General features: G+C 40.9%; 1 protein-coding gene across 1 annotated transcript in view; it reads left to right on the top strand.

The window, feature by feature from the left end:
- The window catches only part of antxr2a (ANTXR cell adhesion molecule 2a), a 79,284-nt gene that overhangs the window by 42,509 nt on the left and 15,111 nt on the right, over positions 1–21,664 (top strand).

Here is a 21,664-nt window from a genome sequence, read left to right as displayed (position 1 = left end):
GGGGCCGGGGTCTAAGCCAAACTATATCCGTGCACAGAGATCTGCTATTTTAAAGTAAGGTCAACACATATCGACCCTAAATATAGTCTATATTCAGAACGAGAAAAGTCTTAACATATATATCGTTTTTTGTAAACATATGACAAATGTGTGAGGGTGATGACGTCAGAGCATCGTCCTATGTGCCGGGCTTAGCCCCGGACAGCCCCAGCCCAATTTAACCCCTGGGTATTTGTGAGGGAGCTCCTATATGGCATTACCCCGCTGAAGCTCTCCAAAGTTTAATATATTTCATAGTTCAAAGTTTTGATTGGTCAAAGTTTTGATTGGTCAAATACTGGTTTCTAATGGTTTCTGAGGAGTTCTACTGGAATCATAGAGCACAGAGTACAGAAGCAACAAAGCAGCATACTGCATTAAACCTGACCTTCACAGAGAGGTTGAAGTTCATGTGGAGAGGAGGCTTCAGTAGTCTGTCTCCACTCTGTTTAGTTGTGCTATCTTACAATCAATATAGTAAACGTGAGGTAAAGTGTGTGGCCAATGTAACCGGTTAGAACTCGAAGTTGCGATGAGGTCTTAAAATGTATGGAAAGGGTCTTAAAAAAGGTCTTAAAAGGTATTAAATTTGACTTCAGGATTCCTGCATATACCCTGATGAATACGTTTGGCAATCAAATGTTATCACATATGACACATAAAGCTTCAGACCTTCACCAGTTGGGTATTCACTGACATTTTATATGTCCTAGAACATTAGTGAAAACCTCGTAAACTTGTGTTAACCAAAGACCTTATTTTAGGCATCTAACCAAAAACACGTTGTCTTTGAGACAAGGCTACAGGAAGGGGATACACGATCATTCATTTCCAGGTTTTTCGACTGATTCCTGCAACGCTCAATATTGACGTGTTTATTTTTGCTGCAAAGTTAGGCATTTCAACATGTGGTAGTGTCCATCGGGATTAACTGGCTTTTGGAGCCAGCCTCAAGTGGTCATTTAAGGAACTGCAGTTGTGCCACTTGATTAAATTATAGTAACCTACCAATCACTAAATCCTTGATTTCTTTTTTTGTCTTAAGCGATGCCATTGCCGCCTCTAAAACTATGGTGGTGCTGTAGAAAAGGTAACGATTATTATTGTATGACACGAGTTGGCCCAATTGTTAAAAAACTTGTTAAAATGGGATGGTGGTATTTGTATTGCATCATGAGGCTTGATGTGGAGTCCAGGGTTTTCATCGGATGACCAAAGCGGCATATTTTTCTGCTCTATACTTGTTGGAAGGGCTGCTGTTTTCCAAATGAAATGACGACAAACGCCTGCCCAATAGTTATCCTACTGAGTTTTAAGCAGGATCGCCGGCATGTGGAAATATTATGTTTTCGATTCTCACTACATAAAGGATGATAGATGTTCCCACACAAGAGGTCACCTCAGTTTTTCCCAGAAAACTGTTTGGATGTGTAGGAAAGTGTGAGTGAAGCCCACTAGTGAGGGATCCAGCAATGTCAAAGCACAAGCATAGAAGGGGACATGGACGAGTCGTATCCAGCGGAGTCCCCTGCACTGCTGGCAGCTTCACTTCATTCACATGCCGATCACTGAGCCAAACTCCACTTTTAAGTCTTTGATCAAATCTGTACATAGCGGACACAGGCGAGAATCAAACAGCAGGCCTCGGAGGCTGTGTGTGTTTGAAGTTCCATCCTCAAGAGATGACAGTAAATGGAAACTGAATATTGGTGAAAGCAGAAATAATTCATTTTTAAATGAACCAAAACGTTTTTAAATCTTCTGGTGACTTTCAACATAGTGCTTCAATCATTAGTATGAACAATACAAATATGTTTTTAAAAAGGCGAACAATGATGTTATCAATATTCGGATCAAAAAATAAATCAAAACTATTATAGTTGTCTCAATTACTATTTTAAAGTATATTTCAATATGGCATAATGTTGGAGGATAAAGCACCGTAAGCTTTAGGATGGGGCTACCTTGTAATTGAACGGGCAACTCTCAAGTTGTTGTCCAGTTTAGGTGTTGTCAGAATCTTTTTTCTCAGAGCTTGAAGTCTTTTACAGTCTGTTTTCATTACATTAAAGTTAATTGTAATTACTTGGTCACCCGTGTCTCTTGTGGTTCCAATAAACAGAGATAGTGACGGCCAAAAAACGAAACTCGCTACTTCAAAACCGCAGTCTTCAAACCAATGGGTGACAACGTCCACCTCCTATTAACAGTCTATTGTCCAAAGGCTTTAAACACTGGTAACATCATATATACCTTAATTCAGCCTCTCATTGGACACATTTAGTTTAGTTGATGCTCGACTAGTTTTTGTCTGGAAACGTTTTTGAGTCCTGCTTCTACTGGTCTTGGATATACAACATAAGTATCTTATTGTTGGGCTTCTTCCACATAAACAGCTTTCTGTTTTAAGCCATTGCCATTTTCCCACCATCTTTGCATATGTATATATTATTTTCTTATGGGCTATGGTTTTTTAAGTTACTTGTCTCCTGATGTTGCATCACTAATTTCTTCTGTTGTTGGCCACCAGCCTGGTCTTCAATGAGATGTACGTGAGGTATTGGATTGAACAAACAAACTTGACTTGATCAAAGTGAGCAGAGTCTGAACTGTCCGGTGGGAGGTTAGGTGTAGATGGCAGAGCGGGCAGCAAGGACGTGGAGAAGGGAGAGGAGAGGCGCCACGGAGGGAGCGAGGGAGGGCACTGTTCTTTGATGGCAGACAGGAAACCTCCAGGGTCATGAATTTTTCAGTGCGCCGCGTCCGTGGGGTTACAAGGACTCGTACAGGTGTAAGGAAGCAGGTTGTCGCAGACATCTGTTCAGCACGGGGACCGGGGTGTCCATGCCACCCCCTCTCCTCGCCGAGCTCCAATCCTCACCCATCTTCCCTCCCTCGGCAGTCTCCTTTCCTCCTCCCTCAGTGCTGCCGCCCGAAGCCAGACTGCTGGATTGTCAGCAGATGCGGAAGAGAGACACAAAATTAGAGTGAAACTGTTTTTTTCTCTCTTTTCTTCTTTTTGTGGTCTCACATTTAGCGCCCGAGGGCCTTCAACACCAAAGGTAGAGTGGGGGTGGACACAGCTGCAGTGCCGAACTTGCCCCAGGCACAAATAAAAAGATCTAATGTGGTTTGACTGTGTTGTTGGTGAGACCCGGGAGCCGGGGAGGCACTTCAGAGCCAACTTAGCACACCAACATCTGCCGCCAAGTTTTGCCGGGGATCGACTGGGGACAGCAGGTAGAGGAAGGTGGCAGAGAGAGACAGACAGACAGACAGACAGACAGACAGACAGACAGACAGACAGACAGACAGAGAGGGAGAGGGGTGGGCCTTATATTCTGGTGCTCACTCTTTTTGAGGAAGCGTTAGTCTGCATTCATCTGGGGGTTTTTTTTCTCTCATTTGCCGGCCCACCTTCACACTCTAGGTATTGTTTTCTAAAAGCAGCTGTCTACAAAATGTCCAAACAAGGTGTGTAATGAATGATGCATCACCATACATCACCTCCTACAGAAGAAGTCACACGATGGTACACAAGCCAAAACCTGAAGGCAGTCACTGAATGTGCATTTCCAGTTGGTCCTGTAGCTCTCATCTGTTCCTCACCAGGGGGATGTGTGGGCTGAGCAGTGGCGAACTGTCAGGGCCTTCAAGGTATTCAGAGAATACCCTGGAACACTCAGATAAAACAAACCAAAAATCGATTTAATTCTATAAATAAAATGTATATAAAATTAATAAATGAGAATCGTATCTGTGTTGTTGATCTGTAATATCACAGTGTTACGTTGATTTGTTTGTCCTTCTCGGACCATGCTCTGCGCATTTCAGTGGTTTTGTGTTAGAAAAGAAAGAAACCAATTGGATCTTGTTCTGGGTCTCTGGGTAGAATATCCTTCAACCAAGGTATTCTACATCCTTGATAGAATGCCCTGGCCGTTACAATGAATGAGAGCGTACGTTTGGACTGACAGTTTGATCAATGGGGCGGGGTGTGTGTGTGTCTACGTGTGTCTACAGAAGGTCCAGTTGTGATAGACACGGTTCGCCACTTGGGCTGAGTACGTGTTCAATAGTGTTATCTGATGGACCTTTATACAAAAATAATGTCTGTGGTTGAGTTTATAAAATATATTGATTCCACTTTTTGTGTTGCTTGTAGGGACATTTTAAGATGAAAATAACTCTCAAATGACTTTTGAGGACACATTACACAACATTTAATAAAGTAATTCAAATACAATTCTTCCACCTCTCTGTCACTCTAATTGTTCTCGTCCTAACTTGTCTCTATCACGTGACATACTTGTTAATAAACAGTGTCAACTAGGCGGAAAAACTGTTTAATTGGTTAAGGTCATATTAACATGTGCATACATCTCCTGGGTAAACTCACAAGCACCTTTCTTGCATCAGCAGAAAAAATGTAAATCCTTGGCCTGTTTTTATAAAAACAATTAGAGAGTGCAGGATTTAAAGCTGCAGTGCTCTGACATATAGTGCTTAAACAATGATGCTTGATTTATTGATTAGCTTATATATTTGACTTGGTAAACCTTTTATGTCAGATTCTGAACGCTTGCTGCCAGCACAGTTTCCCAAGGCAATAAATTATTACTTAAGCGGGGCTAAAAGGAAATAAGAGGTGAGGGATATACAGACCTTGTCTTTTTCACATCAAGAGAAAAGTTAGAGTAGAGAGATTAGAAGAAATTCTGGATTAAATTGTAAAACAATTAAGATGTCCCCCCTAAAATCCCTCCAAGACACTATTAAGATGAAGAACACGTGAGGCAGTAAACAGCAGTCGCAGTGGCAGCTTCCCACCTCTCTGTGTCTCTTCCTCCTCTGCTCTTCCATCAGCTGCTTCTATCTTTCCCTCCCTCTGCCAGACCTGGGTGTCCCCAAAGCGACCGGTCTTCATTTAGCAGCCGTCGGTCACGTTTTAGACGCTGCTGTGGGAGAGTTTAATTAAAGGACTGTGAGCAGAGTGATTCTATGGATCTGCTCTGGAGAGGGAGAGATGGAGAGATAAATGGGAGGTGTAAGAAAAAAACTTTAAAAAAGGAGGACAAGGCTGGCATTAGCCGAGGGCCACCGAGGGTAGAGGTGAGGTCTGCTTGCCTGGCGAAGCTTGGCACGGCAGAGCTGTCCTTTGAGGTCACAGCTATACATGCTGGGGTTTATTTTCGCCTTCCTCAGCAGCTCGGTGCAGTGCCTGCCGGTTGCTCAGGGCTCAATTAGGATGCTGCGAGGTGTTTGCATGGAAATTGAGCCAAGAGAAATAATACAGTGGAAATGGACTAGATTTTATCTTCTCAGTTTAAATATTTGACTGCCATGAAGGTTCCTTGTGTAGCTTTTCAACATCAATATATTTAAGTCTTCACTCATTACCACACACATTTGGAGACATGAATATAATGACTGTAAACAAACAAGGCCATGTCTGAGAGGATTGGCAGCCTTTCTCTCGCCTTTTCACTGCATTTTTACATTGTGAGCCACCGGGTCACGTTTTGTGGGAAATGTTTTTCCGGCGCAAATGGAGTTCAAGTTTCTCTCCCGAGTTTCTGTCAATGGCAGATGGCAGAGGAGTGAAGAACGAATTGAGGGGGAAAGCAAATTCCAATATGTTTATCATCTTCTGAAATAAAAACACTGAGCAATGAGTGATTTCTGACATTCTGAAATGTGTACTACCATGTTTCCAAAGCATTTTAACTTGATATACTACCCTCTACTTTATATTATGTTAACTGGTTGAGATTTGTAATCCATTACCTATAACAAACAGTTGCTTTTATTCTATGGACCCTTCCTGTAATGTGTTCAAGTATGCGCAGTATTTTTGTGTTTGAAAAGCTTGATAATTCAGCATCTGTGCCACCAGCAGCAAACCGATTTCGGTACCACTTTACAATAAGACTACCCCTATAAAGGGTTTACCAATAATTTGTAATTCATTTATTAATTAGGTTGTGAACACTTTATAAATCCTTAATAAGCTTTTATAAGACATAAGATAAATAGGGCAACTGTGACCGGTTGCTTGCCAAATAGTGAGCCCACATTTATCTGTCCTGCTAAGCCTTATTATAAATAGTAGTAACTCATTAATAAATGGGAATGTGTTTTACACTTTACAATAAGGTTCCCTTTTGGCAGTAATAAATGTTAGTAACTCGTAAATTAATGGTCATAAAGAGATGCCAAGAAACATCAAGATGGATGGGGGGAGAATCAACTCAGTGAACAAAAGATACCAAGGATGCTGGCTGATGAAGAAGACGAAGTAAGCTGGTGCCAATATAAGGCTTAGTCATCTTGCCAAATAGTGTTGATGTATGAAAACTATGTTGGAACTGGTTTATAAATGGTTCTTATGATTAATAGTGATTACAACCTAATTAATAACCATTTATGAATCCTTTATAAGGGTAGTCTTATTGTAAAGTGGTACCCAGATTTCTAAGCAAACATACACGAAACAAAAATGTAGTAAAAGTATTGGAAGTAATCTCTGCTAAGGCCAATGGCTGGTTGTCCATCGAACTTTTCTGTGTTCTTGGTCGTGATTTGAAACATCGATATCTGTTTCTTAGTTGTTCTTCCAACTCTGTGGGGAACTACATCTTGCGTAATCCCAACAACTTTTTCTGATAACTCAAACAGCACATTATTAATACCCTATCTCAAGATGTATCCGCTCCAAATTGTAATGGCTTCCTCCTTTTTTCCCATCCAGAGGTTTTTGGTAGTCTCGTTGACAAACAAAGGAGATCAGTGATACTTTATACCTGCTCTTTGCACGGCGAAACAAACCAAGCCAGAACCACATTAGCGTGGATAAAAGTCTAAAAGATACAATGCCATATCACTGACTTCCTTCCTGCATGGGATACAGAAGATGCATTGGACCTGTCTGTCTGAATCCCCATAGAGGAGTGGGACCTTGGCATGGCTGCAGCTAACTGAAGACCCAGCACTGTGTTAGTGCGACCTCTGATGTGGCTACTACTCGACATGTTTCCTTTGACGTCAGGCCTCGCAAGAAAGAATCTGAGTGGCTCAGCTATCAGCGATTATAAGTCTTTAAATGTAAGGTGCTGCCCTTTTTTTTCATTCATTCAGATTGAATCGGCCAAGAGCAACACCATTTTTCTAATTCTATAAGTAAAAACGCATGCAAAAAAAAACAAAGGTATATGCATTCTTGATATAGGAGTTTTATAAATGCAACATATTGGCTGTGTAGAGAGCGAAGTATCACTGATCTGTTGACATACTGTACAAACATACTGCATGACTGATATCACCAGTAGTTTACTCGCCCAACTCACTGAATCAGATTTAAATATTGGACTATTGCCATGCCATAGGATCAACAGTAAACTGGCTGCCATACTGGTTCCACTGGTGTATCAGTATGTGCTGAACAGGATGGTCACATGGAAACGATCCGAGAGAGGAAATGGCTGCCTCGCAGGAAACCAGGCAGGCAGATCGTGGCCTGAGAGATACACAATAACCCATTTAGATCATACAAAAGGTGAACTGGCTTTGATAAATGCCATAGAATCATAAAGAACAGTGAGAGTGGATGAACATTCTTACACCGAGCTTAGCAATGAAATTCATTCAGCAGACTGTTTATTCAGTCTTCCTCATGATATGTAACAGCTTCTTCCCTTGCATCTTTTGTCGCTTGATCTCGGTATGTAAAGCGGAGCAAACATTTGCTCGGTATCGTTAAAAAAACAAAACCTAAACAGATGCACACATACTCATCCTTTCACACTTCCCGTTTGTTGCCTTTGTCTTGTCGCATTACAATGCCACACTGAATATGGTGAGAACATCTTTCTTGAAACTAATAAAAGCCGTCAAACTGTATTGTTCGGTGTTAAAATAATGCCTGAGAAGAGCCAAAAGATGACACATCCTTGAAGGTTTTCAACATTACAGAAGGCACACGTTGTGTTCTCCACACAGCCGTTGAAATGAATAATTCGGTACCTAAACGTCTGATAAGACAATATGCTAATGTTGTACTAATATGTCTTTAGAAAGAGTTGACGGCCGCACTAATGCAGAATTAACACAGGCTAATGCATGCATGTCTTCTTCTATGCATCGGCATCAGTCTGGATGTTTACCATCACACTGATAAATACCTTGTTGAAACAAATGTAACACTTCATTTCACAATAAAAGGCTTTAATCAAAAGTAAATAACCTGGCAAATTACATTAAGTTAAAACGAACCTCAAGATCAGAGAGCATGAGATTTGCTAATTAACAGGCGTAATTGGAATTAAACCAGAGCGTCGCAAATAATGAAGCGTTAGGAGAAGAGCTGTGGCTTTATTGGAAAAGGCTGGAGATGACTAGGAAAAACAATGCTTAAAAATAACAATCAGATGTTACTCATGCTTGACATTTAACCCTCAACCACCATCGTCACATTTATCTCTCCATGCTGAAAGGGGGAGTTATGGCTTCATGTATGTATTGTGTGGGTTGTACTCGAGAGAGATGGACACAGGGCCGTCCCTCCCTACAGGCCGATCATGCAGGCTGCATGGGGCCTCGCGCAGGGGGCCTCAGCTCACAATGTCGCTTGGGACCCAAATTGGCCAGGGACAGCCCTGGATGGACAACAGTGGTAATACTGTATCTTGCCACTGTAAAATGAATAATTCAATAGAGTTTGTCAAGTATATCTCCATAAAATAGTGTGCTCATTTGACCAGATTTTCTGACATTTGGTATTTAGGTGTTTCTTGGTCAGGATGTTTCTGGCGGCTTATTGATAATCAAAGCATCCCTGTTCTTCCATATTTCTTTACAACTTAGATGATGAATATATGTGCCACATAAGATTTCAGTTCCCTATAAATGGCTAAATCTGGGTATTTAAAGCCATGAATATACTGTACAACCTGTGGCTTTTGATTAGTTTAAAGTTGTTATTTTTTACAGCATGCTGGTGAAATAAAGCGAAATAAGTCAACAGTGAATGAATACAATGAAATAAATAGTTTCAAGCCCTTAAAACATTTTGATTTCCTGCTTTTTCTCTGTTTTATATTGTATTAAACTTAATATATTTAGCATTTAAAGACGTCACCTTAGACTTTGAGAAACTGGGATGGGCATTTAACAATGTTTTATGACATTTAATGACCAATCGATAAATCTATAATAATCCACAGATTATTTCGATCTGTGTCGAGAGTTAGTTGCAACCTTAGCATCAAGTGAGAACATGATACTAAACCACGTTCAGAGAAATGTACATTTAGATTATTCATGTTTACATTTTGCCCCTAGCAATCACAATAGATCTGTGTTCTTTATGCACCTTGGAGCTCTTTATATATCACTCAGCCCATCATGCTGCAGCACTGAGCGGTGGCAGTGTGCAGTGGGCTGTGCGGTGGGCTATGCTGGGCAGCGGCGAGCCCTGGGCCTCATTAGTCCTATCAGTGGACGGCCTTGTTAGCCCTAACAAGTAGCCAGCTGACAGCTCCATTCAGCCGCCGCTCCCCCCACAAGAGAAGTGACAGCTTTAACTATAGAGGAGAGCGCCGCCGATTTATGAGCCGCGCCCGTGCTCTCTTAACCAGATTAGTTCTTTTTACATTAACCGAGGAAAAGTAGGGCAGATGTCTGTATGACTGGTTGTAAATTTGATAATGACCGCCATGTTAATCTCCCCCCACCCCTCCCCCCCTTCCTCTTCCTTGCCCCTGCACAGCAAGTTCAGGCTGGGACCTGGCTGGTAACAGGATTACCAATGAGGGGACCTCCCCGTGTGCGTTCTTTGGACCAGGGAAAAGGGAGCTAATTGTTGTTGGTGGTGGTGGTGGCTGCTTGGAGGAGGACAAGTAACCTAATGTGGGAAAAAAGTGAAATAATGAGAAAAAGAAAATGATTAGGAACAAATCCCTTCAAGTTCTTCCTGAGTGTCTCAGAATCTTAGTCTTCACCATAGGACCCCGTGAAGTAAACATTCGAAACACTTTCATTTTGAAATGTGTTTCACAATGATATCAAGTTAATTGTTAACAGCTAAAAATGCCTGAAAATATATATATTTTTAAATGACTTCAAAAGCTCACAAACAGTAATAACATGTTAATCATGTTATTCTGAGATCGTCCAACTTTGATGTATCTGTATACATTTACGACACGCACATATATCTTTTTACAGCCCTGAATGGGGGCGTACATTTAATAGCCAAATCTGACTAAACAGTTTATTTTTATTTCCAAGGTTGTATTTTGTCTTAAAAAAAAATATTACTGATATTAACATAGATTTGGATTAACATAAAAAACAAAGCAAATGAAGTTTCTTAAGCAACACGTCACCCACAACAAGATGTCAAAAAAAACAAGCTGTTTACTGGATATTTTAATATCCTTCCAGATTTAATGCCATTTATTTGCATGTAAAGATCCTGATCTCTCCTCGCTCAGTTTTGGATTAGCTCTTGTTTTTCTCCTCCCTTTAAATCTCATTCTGCAGTGAAATCCACTTTGAACACAGCTTTATACACTCAACTACAACAAGTATTTTTGAAGTGTTGTTGTTTCTTGGGACTGTCCAGCCCCCCTGTTTTGGAACGCACCCCTTTTCCTCTCCTTTAGCTGATCCGTGTTGTTGTATTTGGGTGGCCGGGGCTGGTACCTGCACCCCCTTTACTCACCCCCCTCCCTACCCCTCCTCTGCCTGATACGATCTAAACTGATGTCCTGCCGGTGCCTTTTTTCCCAGAACCCCTGAGACTGGTTGGAGCGGCGGCGGTGTCGCCGCGTCCCGAGCCTTTTCTTCATCACCTATTAAAATCAAAGGCCCGTCGTTTGGCGAGGACCGCTGGGATCTTGGCTTTAATTAAATTACATTATTGTTAACGTCAGCTTTGCCGAGGCCGGCTCCGTCGCGTGCACTTTGCCCTCCTCCTCCTCCTCACCTCCTGACAGACATATAGAGGAAAAGCAGGGGAGAAGCTGGGGGTCGGGGGGGCATCTCACATACATGCAGTAATGTATTCGAAATGTTCCCCCTCTTCTCCCCCCATCGATTTGAATTTTTTAAAAGATGGAAGCGGGGAGTCGTGTTATGCAGGGAATATGTTCACAGTGAATATTCAATTAGCCTGCTCGTATTTTGTATACATAAATGTAACGCTGTGACAGCGGTGGCTAATATGTAGTGAAGGGCCCTCGCGGGAAGCTACATGTAATATGATACGCTCTAAAATGTTTGATAACAGACGTGAATATGAATAAACATGTAAACAAGTGAGCCTCAGATTGTAATTTTCATACTGAATGTTCAACATGACAGAAGTCAGTTTTGTACTTTAATCCTTTACCATCATGATAATGCATGAGTTACAACTAGTATGACCCTTTCAATGAGCCTCTGGTTTTTTCTTCTTAACTTTTCAGCATAAACAGTTTCTTGCAGGCTTATTATGATTTTTTTAAACACATGTTTTGGTAAGAGGAGACCCTCTCCTCCATTGTGAATAGAGCGGTGAAGTGTCACTAATGTGGCTCTATTCATTGGAGTGCAGGCCTCGCTCCACACACCTCCTCCTCCTCTGCCTCTCTGCCGTTGTCCTGTTGCTCCTCTACGGCTGATAACACTCCTACAGGTCACACGCCCTCTGAAAGTTGAATCTTTCATTGCAAACATTGCAAAAGGCCTTTAGTTCATTGAGCGTTTTTGAATTTCAATTCTTTAGCCATTTTGATATTTTACAGCACTGCAAACGGATGCCGTCAAAAACTAAAAAATATCAAATTAATGTAATCAATTCTGCAGCCTTCCAACGGTTTGAATATAAACTTAAACAATAAAACGACTAGAATTTTGGGATATATTAGCCACATATACAATACATATCATATTTGTAGGATAATTGTGTACAAGGTATGATCAATAATGCCAGAAATAAGCTTACAATTAGGAGTTGGTGTTGGTGTGTTCATGTCAAAATAAAAATATTGCTGCTAAAATGATCATTCCCTTCAACAATGAATCGCATCACGGATGCATCAAATCAAAATGTTCACATTTAAGATATTGTATCATTTAAATACGAACAATGTTTAATAACTCATAGTAAGAGAAGCCTTCTTGTTTGATTTACATTTACAAGGAGACACAATCTGACGTAATCATAGATCTAATAAGTAATATCTAACATACATAACTGTCGAAAAAGCCTTTGAATCTTAATTCTTTGCGTAGTTTGTAACACACTTTGTCATGATATCTCCACTGTAGTTGGATCTTTGAATGGCTGTCCCGTGTAATGTATTGAAAATATAAAGTTGTCACAAAATCAGCGCAGAGAGTTAGATACAGTTACTAGTATCTCTTCAAATTGACAAGAGACTGTCACTCAACCAGAAGACAGAGAAATGCAGTTCATTTTGCTTATTTATTTATTGAACATTTTTTGTACAGTAAGCCACCCCAAGATGCTAATTGCATCAGTAAGGATGGGCCCCCAGTGACCATTTAAGTGAATTAACGGCGTCCCCGTCAGCCGCGGTGAAAGGGTCACTCCTCGTCCAATTACTGGCTCCACCTCGTTAACTCCTTCAGCGCCAGGCCTTTGCCATTTTTCCAACATGATCTTAATTATGCTAATGAGCTTAAGCATGCAAATGGCCCGGGCTCTTTCATCCTAAACTGTAGGCTCAACAGCTATTATGAGACGTTTTAATTCCTATTTGACACTGATTAATTTTGTGTTAAGTGACCTCAGCTGAGAAGAAAGAAAGTGTGTGACTTCCTCCCTTCCAACACAACCTCGACATTTCTCAAAGGTGCCTGGAGTTAAATGTGTGGTATAGTTTAGGAAAAGGAATACCAAATGATTTCCTCGTGACGTCCTTTGGCTGAAAAGAAAACTCAAAATCGCAGGTTTTTTATTTGGTGAAAACAAGTCTACACTCCATGTCTTGTGATTTGAACAGATGTCTTCTTTAAGGATCCTGCTGAATGCCATTTTTCCCCCTGCTTTGCGGGGGTTGCATTCTTCATACATTCTCACAACTGGAGCCTGAGCACTCCATGAATAAATTAAAGCCTTTCATAATTGATTGAGAGAAAGGATGCAGATGTGACAATAGTTGGCAAATGGTCCCTGCGGCTAATTGAAAACATTGTTGAAGGGGTTCCAGATGTAGTTGTCGTTTTGTTTTTCTGTCCCACCTCATGAAATATCCTCGTTTTTGAAGCCCCTCTGCAGCGCCCGAGTATTCATCTCAATAAGACTTTGATTCACTCGGGTGTCATTTGTCTCGCCTCGTCCATGCAACCACACACCATCTTTGAAGAAGACGTCAATTTTAACGCCTATTTTATCAATATGTCATTAACCATTATAATAGATGTATTTGATGTTAATGACGATAGTTTATAAAATAGCTTATTAACCTTAATGACAGTGTGATCTTTTACAAGTGATAGGTTGTCTCACCTTCAATTATACTGAGTAATGATCATACAGATTTAATTAATGCTTAAGTGCTCTAATGGCTATTCTCATGGACATGTACAGCAGCTCGCCCGTGCAAAGTCACTGGGGATTTCCTTTTATTGTTTGTTTAATTATGACTGTTTGTTTGCACAGTAGTAGTAGTAACAGATATTCACCCAGAGGCCCTCTTATCAAAGGTTAGTGAGAGCAGTCAAAAATGTAGGCTTAGTTGTGTACATGCAATTAAACCAACAATGGCAATTGACAGAGAAACTAGAAGTTGAATCAAACTCCAGCTTACTTTTTGCAGACAATAAAATCTACTTGTGTTTGCTTATGAAAAGATAAAGCCATCCTAGAAGTGTGGTAAGAAAGAAAAAAAGGAAAGTATGTGTGTTCCTGAGGCTTCTCTTTGCTTTTCTGCGGTCCGTCTGTCTGTTTATCTGTGTCTGAGCGAATGCCTCGAAAGCGCTGTGCAATCCCACTGTTTGGGAGCACAGATGCACATTCAGTCCTGTGTTCTCCGCAGTCTTAATAGTGTTAACCCGTCAGCTGTCCCCAAACTGAGGACACAAGCGTCTCCAGTGTTTTCGCCACTAAGCCGGATTTTCACTCTTTCTCGCCGAGCTAGTAGCCAACACAACTTCACAAACGCTTCAGCTCCTCCTCCATCTTCTCTCTCTCTCTCTCCACTCTCCTCCTGACTGCTGTCTTACACAAAAGTATCTCCAGATGTGATTATTTTGAACTTTCCCAAATGGAACATTTAGAAATATGTTTTTTCGGTGCCAGACCGGCACTGTAAGCCAGGAGAAAAATGATATCGGAAGCTTTTTTATAATCAGACACAATGGTTTAAAACCCCTTCTGGTTTCTACCTAATTAACTTCAACCACTCCTTAAGCATTGGAAACTGATGAAGCACATGCATTTGTGTGTTTCAGGTTCATTTGTTGGCTTTGATTTGGATGTTTCCAATCAATTTGAATGATTTGCAGCTGACATAACTGGCTGGCTATGAAAGCCCGATACTTTGTTAGTATTTTTGAACACTTGAAATGTATTTGGGCGTGTCATTTTGTTTCATTTGATCAAATCGGTTCTTTTTTTTAAAAGGGCAAATTATTTTTATAGTTGGACAATGATAAACATTGAAGAACCTTAGCATGTTCTTAAATAAGAAATACAATGTTTCTTTATGTAGAACTCAATCATATGTATTAAGAAAGGAATGTAAAAAAACTGTTTAGGTATCAAATAAGATATTCAGCTTAATAGGGAATTATGATGTGTTTTGCGTGATGAAACTTTGCTTCACACACATTTCTACTTCCACTCGTGTCTTCTGCCTTTCTCTCCCTCCTCTCCCTGCCTGCCCCTCTCTCTCCTCCACTGTACATCTTTTCCTTCCTTCCCTCTCTCTCTCACCGCCTTTGTCTGCTGCCTCGGTGTCTGACATTGTCCTCCTCTGCGTCTCAACACTCGTCTCCATCCCTCTCTGTCTGTTCACATCGGGACGAGGGGCGCCCGGCTCCTCTGACAGTACTCCTAATTAAGACGTAAAACTGTGGGCAGCAGGTTTCTGAAGGTTACACTGTCTATAGCGCAGGAAGTGATAAAGAATGGAGTCACTGATGACATGTGACGTTTCCACCGGGGATGATGCAAACCGCTGCTAATGAAGCCGGGCTATGGAGGAGAAAGAGGTGTGTGTGTGTGTGTGTGTGTGTGTGTGTGTGTGTGTGTGTGTGTGTGTGTGTGTGTGTGTGTGTGTGTGTGTGTGTGTGTGTGTGTGTGTGTGTGTGTGTGTGTGTGTGTGTGTGTGTGTGTGTGTGTGTGTGTGTGTGTGTGTGTGTGTGTGTGTGTGTGTGTGTGTGTGTGTGTGTGTGTGTGTGTGTGTGTGTGTGTGTGTGTGTGTGTGTTCCCCAGAGGCCTTTGGGATATCAGGGCAGCATATCTGAGTGAATTAGACAGATCGAGTACGTGAGAGTCGCTGCCCTGCACTTACACTGATAAGTCCATTTCTCTCATACAGTATATCTGAAAGTCCTGCTGGCTACTGCTCTCATGCTGTAAGATCACTCTTATGCCTGAGTGATGGTTCAATGTTATCATTTACTGATTTAGTGCTTACTACGTATAGTGACTTTAGTGGAATCATATATTAATGATTTGAAGATATTTTACAATAACTTTATTCAAATCATTATCTTAGTAAGTAGAAGTGCATTTGTCCAGATCGTTGCATACATGCAGTGATTTACTGATTGTGGAAAACATATTGCCTACAGTATATTCACCCTTGGGGAGTAATGGATTACATGTAATGGGATTACGTTACAGGATATAAATAAAAATGTTGATACAAATATCTTAGTTTCTTCTTTTGTAAGATTACAGCGTTGTGTTGTCTTACATAATACACTACAAAGAACATCCTATTGATATGTATGTTCTCTAGTTTTAGCTATGCATTGCATTTGATATTGATGTAATCCAAAAATAGTGGAAAGTACTCTGGTTACATTCCTCCTGTATTTTGATACTCGATAAATGTGCAGAAACAAAGACGCGGCCGTGTCCAACAGAAGAGTGAGAGCAGTGTGGGTTGGTGTTGGCCTTTTATGTAGACGGCCCAGGTGTGGCTCATCAGGTTGATCACCTGAAACACAAACAAGAGCCAGGCAGCAGAACACAAAGACAGAGACCTCTAGTGGAGTGGAGGGGGTCGAAACAGTTACTGATTAGTTTTTTCAGGTAACTAGTAACTGTAACAGATTGCATTTCTTAATCAATTGATCTCACTACGGGTACAAATAAATAACCTAAATTGATTATCTTTTACAAAACTCTTCCTGAGTTGTGGTACCAATCGCAAAATATTTAAAATGGTTATCTCAGAAGAGAACCTCAATACAACAAACTAAATGCTTTGACAGGTCCTCTTGAATTGTATATATTGATTTAAGCTCTTGAATGAGTGCTTCCATACAGAGTAAGAGAGATAGAGAATGTGATTAGAAGTTTTTTCCTTAAAGAAGAAGTACAGTATATATATATTATATATATAAAACTTCTAATGACATTCTCTATCTCTCTTACTCTGTATGGAAGCACTCATACAAGAGCTTAAATCAATATATACAATTCAAGAGGACCTGTCAAAGCATTTAGTTTCTGTGTGACACTGCTACAACTTTGCATCTAAGCAAATGCAATGCAAAGTCCCCCAATCCAATATAATTGATACATCTTGTTTAAGTGTGTCCTCTTTCAAAACAAAAGCTAGACTTTGTCTGTAAAACATTTAGCCAGTTGTCATCCTGTATCCTAATTAATGATTGTTTTTAGGGTAAAGTATTTTGACCCAGATAAAAGCAACTGTTCCGTCACAATCGTTTCAACTAGAAGAAGATGAAATGAAGCTGCATCCTAACACACTCTTATCCAGACGCTACATCGGTGTCGTACTCCATCACCTCTTTAGGGCGTCTCGTCTGCTGGCATGCGATCAAGGCCTAAGCATCTGCAGTGAATGCATGAAACCTGTGAAATCTAAAAGCTGAGACACAACTCAAGCCGCATTCTCCTAAAGCAAACCCGAAAAAGAGAAATTGAACTGAAAAGTGAATGCATAAAACATGACAGCTGGCGTTTTCCTTCAAACAAAATAATCTTGACCAGCTGTGTTGAAACGCGCATAATAAAAGACGAAACGAGGCGTTGCTGATTAGCATGCATGTCACACTAACAGTACAGCTTGACTCCCCCGAAAACTTGGAAACTTGCAACAAAATGCTCTCAGCCAGTCAATGTAACATCATACTGCGTGTCCTCCTGGTGAAATATCCTCTTAGATTGCTTGCATTGTGCACGTAGCAATGATCTACATGGCCACCAACTTCGCCATTAGGAACACAGCAGTTATATTAGCCTTTTTAATGCAGTAGAGGATGGAGCCGCTCCACACTGTTGAATAATTACACTTAATACTGAGTGTTTGAGATGAGGCTTCGGGCAACTGTGAATGTGTGTAGTTTCCAACATATGCAAATAAATTACCATAATGCAGATCGCACTCAGATTTGTGCTCATGGCAGCTGCAGAAGTTGAAACGAGAGTTGACCCCACTGCAGAGCTTGAAGACCTGCTTAATAAACAGCGTAACCAGTGTTACCGCAGGGCTTCAAATCACGAAAAGAGCAGTAACGGAAACTTTTTTTGTTCTACATCAATAGTTGTAAACCTGAAAAAGAGACTGAATAAGTATCGAATACAAAAAACTAAACATCGTAACACCTGCTTCCATTGCCATGCTTCAGTTCTTTGACGGTGGACGTAACACCAGAGAAAGCAGAGTATTTTAGCCTATGGGCACTAAATATGATGCAACAAGGGTATATCATTCAAACAAAGACTGCTAGCAGTATAGTTAATGAGAAGATGGAGGATAAGTGAATGCAGTTGGACTTGCACAGTCGTTGTCAGTGTACATACAGTACAGTTTTCTACCCAACGCTTCTAAGCTGGTATATCTCACCCTCCGACACGACCGCAGTGCCACAGCTCGACAATTCTCACGAGTTCATTGGTGTGAGCATCTGAGCCCAATGTGAACTCTAGCCCAAATGTGACACACTGGCTCTGGCCATATGCAAGCTTTTCACCCCTCCTCCCTCCACTGATACTGCTGTTGTGAGTACACAAGTCATGACTGTTGGCTGAGGCAACACTCTGACTCACATAACCCCTCACAAAAGATCTGGCCAAGCTCCTTCAGCCCAGGCCAAGCCAGGCCGTCTCCGCATAAGTCTCTAATTGATTTGATGGACTTGTGTGCCGTTCACACCCCTTCCCCAAACAAACAGTCCGCCCAAGATCTGCCTCCATTGAGACAAAGAGGCATTGCCCGCCCTCCCTTAGCAAAGCCACACTGTGAGCGCCTGAGAGGCTCGGCGACGGCCTGCCAAACTTGTTAGTTTCACTGCTGGGCCTCCGGGAAGGTTTGAGCATGCTGTGAGACGATTCATCATACTGCAAATCAAGGCTCCCACCCCCATTCTTCTCCTAACTCCCAGGTCAACCGGAGTTGACTCAAGTTCACAGTCGACGTTTCCACAACTGCAGCCAAGAGCGTTGCATAAGGACAGCCATGATAACTGCTCTGAAGCGCAAGAGGGTGGTAAAGCAGATGTATTATTTGTATCTGGGTTGTTTGGGATGTAACCCACTGCAATCAAGACCTCTGCTGAGTTTGTGGCAACCTGTGGCTTTCCTCAAGAAATACTCATGATTTTGCACTGTGCATAATTCATCACTATGAGCTGGGAGGACATTTAGGATTTGGAGGGACTATTTGGATACAAATCACATCAGGGAGTGTGATGCGCCTTTTAACTAAACAATCTCAAAAGAAGAAAAGCAGGTCCAGGAACGAAGATCAGAAGCTAAACCAGTAAATTAGTGTTGTTTTGTGATTAAAGCACATTAAAAAAATAAGGCAAATAAGACCCAGCAAGAAACTAAAACTAGAGTTATGTTCTTACACTCCAAATGCAGTTTAGGAACATGTAAAGGGGGCCTTCTCTCAACTTGCAAGCAGTGAGCACATCAACTGAGAAGATTGGAGGTTAGTGTGTGGGGATAATGGACATCCTATAGAAGCCTTCCTGGTGATGAAAGAGAGGAAGTGGGTACAGAGTTAATAATAACATCTTAGCCGTGACAACTAATAAGTAATTGGTGCATCAATGTTTCGTGTTACTTTAGGATGGGTTTGAAGTCTTTCCACCTTGAATTCGACTTCAAATCCAATGGCTTTTAATATCCATTAATTTGGTCTACAAAAAGATACAAGTTGTCAGTATCAAAAGTATTTTTGATACTGCTTCTAGTATCCAACTCGATATTAATATTGAAAATAATATGTTTGGGTTGAGTAACAAAACCAAGAAAACAAAGTAGGATATCCAATATGTAAGACGATATCTAGTCCCATTTGACATTATTGATATCATTTTGGTAAATTGCTGTGCTCTACATCCATGCTTATGGGTTATGCTTTTGTAGTCATACTAGGTTCGCAATGATGAGGCATACATATTTAGTTATCAATGTAAGCTGTACTAAGATAAAACATAAAACAGACAAATGTACACTTGAATCATGTTCACAAATGGCTTGAACACAATTCAATTTCAATTATTCCTTTTTGCTCAAACAGCACTAAACGTAGTGCAGCATCCGACATCCAGTAAGGCTTGACAATGAATCTTTAGTTTGTGTTGTGCATTGATTCATCATGTTAAATTGAACATATATGTTTGTTGGTAAAATGCTAGTTGTGGGTCCACCCAGTGTGTGTTAGGGCTCTTGTCTTCACTGCTCAGGTCACATTAACCCAGTTCTCACAGTTTATTTAAAACACACACACACACAACACCTCCCTGTTGTCAGCGTTGCTTCAGGCTCCTTCACGCTGTTATATTTCCAGCATCGCTGGCCGATGATCACATTATTTACTGCTTGTATTAACATGCGGCTTGATAAGCATATTCTCCTCAGTAGAGCTAACAAGATGCTTTATCACCGAGCCTTTCCACCCGGCCTAGCGGGCCGCCGTCGCTCGCTCGTATTTCCACCCTGTTAGTTTACAGCCTCGTAAATAACAACTTTTCTCCCGCTGAGATTTAAAGCTGGAGTTTTTGCTGTAAAATCAGATTTAACTTTGAACATGAAGACAGATTTTGGTTGTGAATTATAGACCCAGAAGTGTAAATCAAGTTTGATCTCTGCTAAATAAGCAAAATATCTTGTGAATATACAGCATAACAACAACACAGAGTTAATATTCATAATGCTAAAATCATCTAGTATCTGTCAAATGTATGGAGTTAAGTATTTACATTGGTGTGTTCGGTTTTATGAGTTGATCCCTAATTCTTAATAATAACAATGCTACCAAAAATATTACATCGAAATATTAGTTGATAAAACCATAATAAACAATAAGGTTTAATATGATTACAAAAAATTAAATAATATAAATATAAAACATGTCCCCATAATTGGTGAATCTATTTAAAACTGACTTGATGTGTTTCAGAAGTAACTTTTGTGTCAGTCAGGACGCTAATAAGGCAGCTACAGATGTTCATGTGCTGGCGACGTTAAGATAAAGGAAAATTGTCAGAGAAACTTATAATAACTCATTCATCAACCCGCGACGCAATTATCTCCTTTGTTTCTTTGATTAGACACAATTACCCATCAAGTCTTTTGTTTTACCTTTTTTGTATGTGAAGTTAATCATGTCAACTGAAAGGGAGCGTTGCACGTTTTTGGCAGTATGCGTGGGCATGTCATTAGCAGCAAATCTGCGTCTTTAATTTGTTGATTATCTCTTAAAAGAGAAACCAGGATGTGTGTGATCTCTCTCGCACCAATTATGTCTGAAGGATCAATGATTCGGTAATGATACAAATATGAAATGTTTGGGGGATTTTGGAAATCGCTTGGCAAATATATAAATATTCATTGCAAATCAAATCCAGTTGAACAATTAAAACCCCATTTTTACATTGAAGGAATACAAAATTACAAATCAAGCTTTTTTTTCTTATTGCTCGAGATTCATTTAAGGTCAGGGTCGCCCAAGACCAGCCTTCACTTTCACCTCTCGAACCAGGCGCCACGCCAAACCCATATCCTCCTGCATTAGTCTCATCAGGGAATTTAATATGTGCCACCCTGTAGGAGGGGAGCCTCCCTGGCACGTGCACAACACACACACACACAAACACACCGCCCCGTCTTGACAGCTCACTCTAATTACTGGCCCTGCCTGTCGCATGGCCTGCATCTCTGCTAAGAGCAGATCACATGTGACCCCGTCCAGCATGCCGCTGGTGGGGGGGGAGAGAGGGGGAACCATGCAGAGAACACACCCACTCCCACATACACTGATGGAAAAATGTAGGCCAATCAAAGATCTTCATTCCAAAATAAGATCTTCAGCACTTGATAATATATCTGCTTACTCTCACAAAAACAGGACTTGCGTCCAAGTAAAGCATATTAACGCTAATGACTTTGATGTTGACAGATGCA

Source organism: Gymnodraco acuticeps, unplaced genomic scaffold, assembly GCF_902827175.1.
Source record: "Gymnodraco acuticeps unplaced genomic scaffold, fGymAcu1.1, whole genome shotgun sequence".
NCBI lineage: Eukaryota > Metazoa > Chordata > Actinopteri > Perciformes > Bathydraconidae > Gymnodraco > Gymnodraco acuticeps.
The sequence above is the reverse complement of the archived record's forward strand: the minus strand, read 5'-3'. Positions and strand labels throughout refer to the sequence as shown.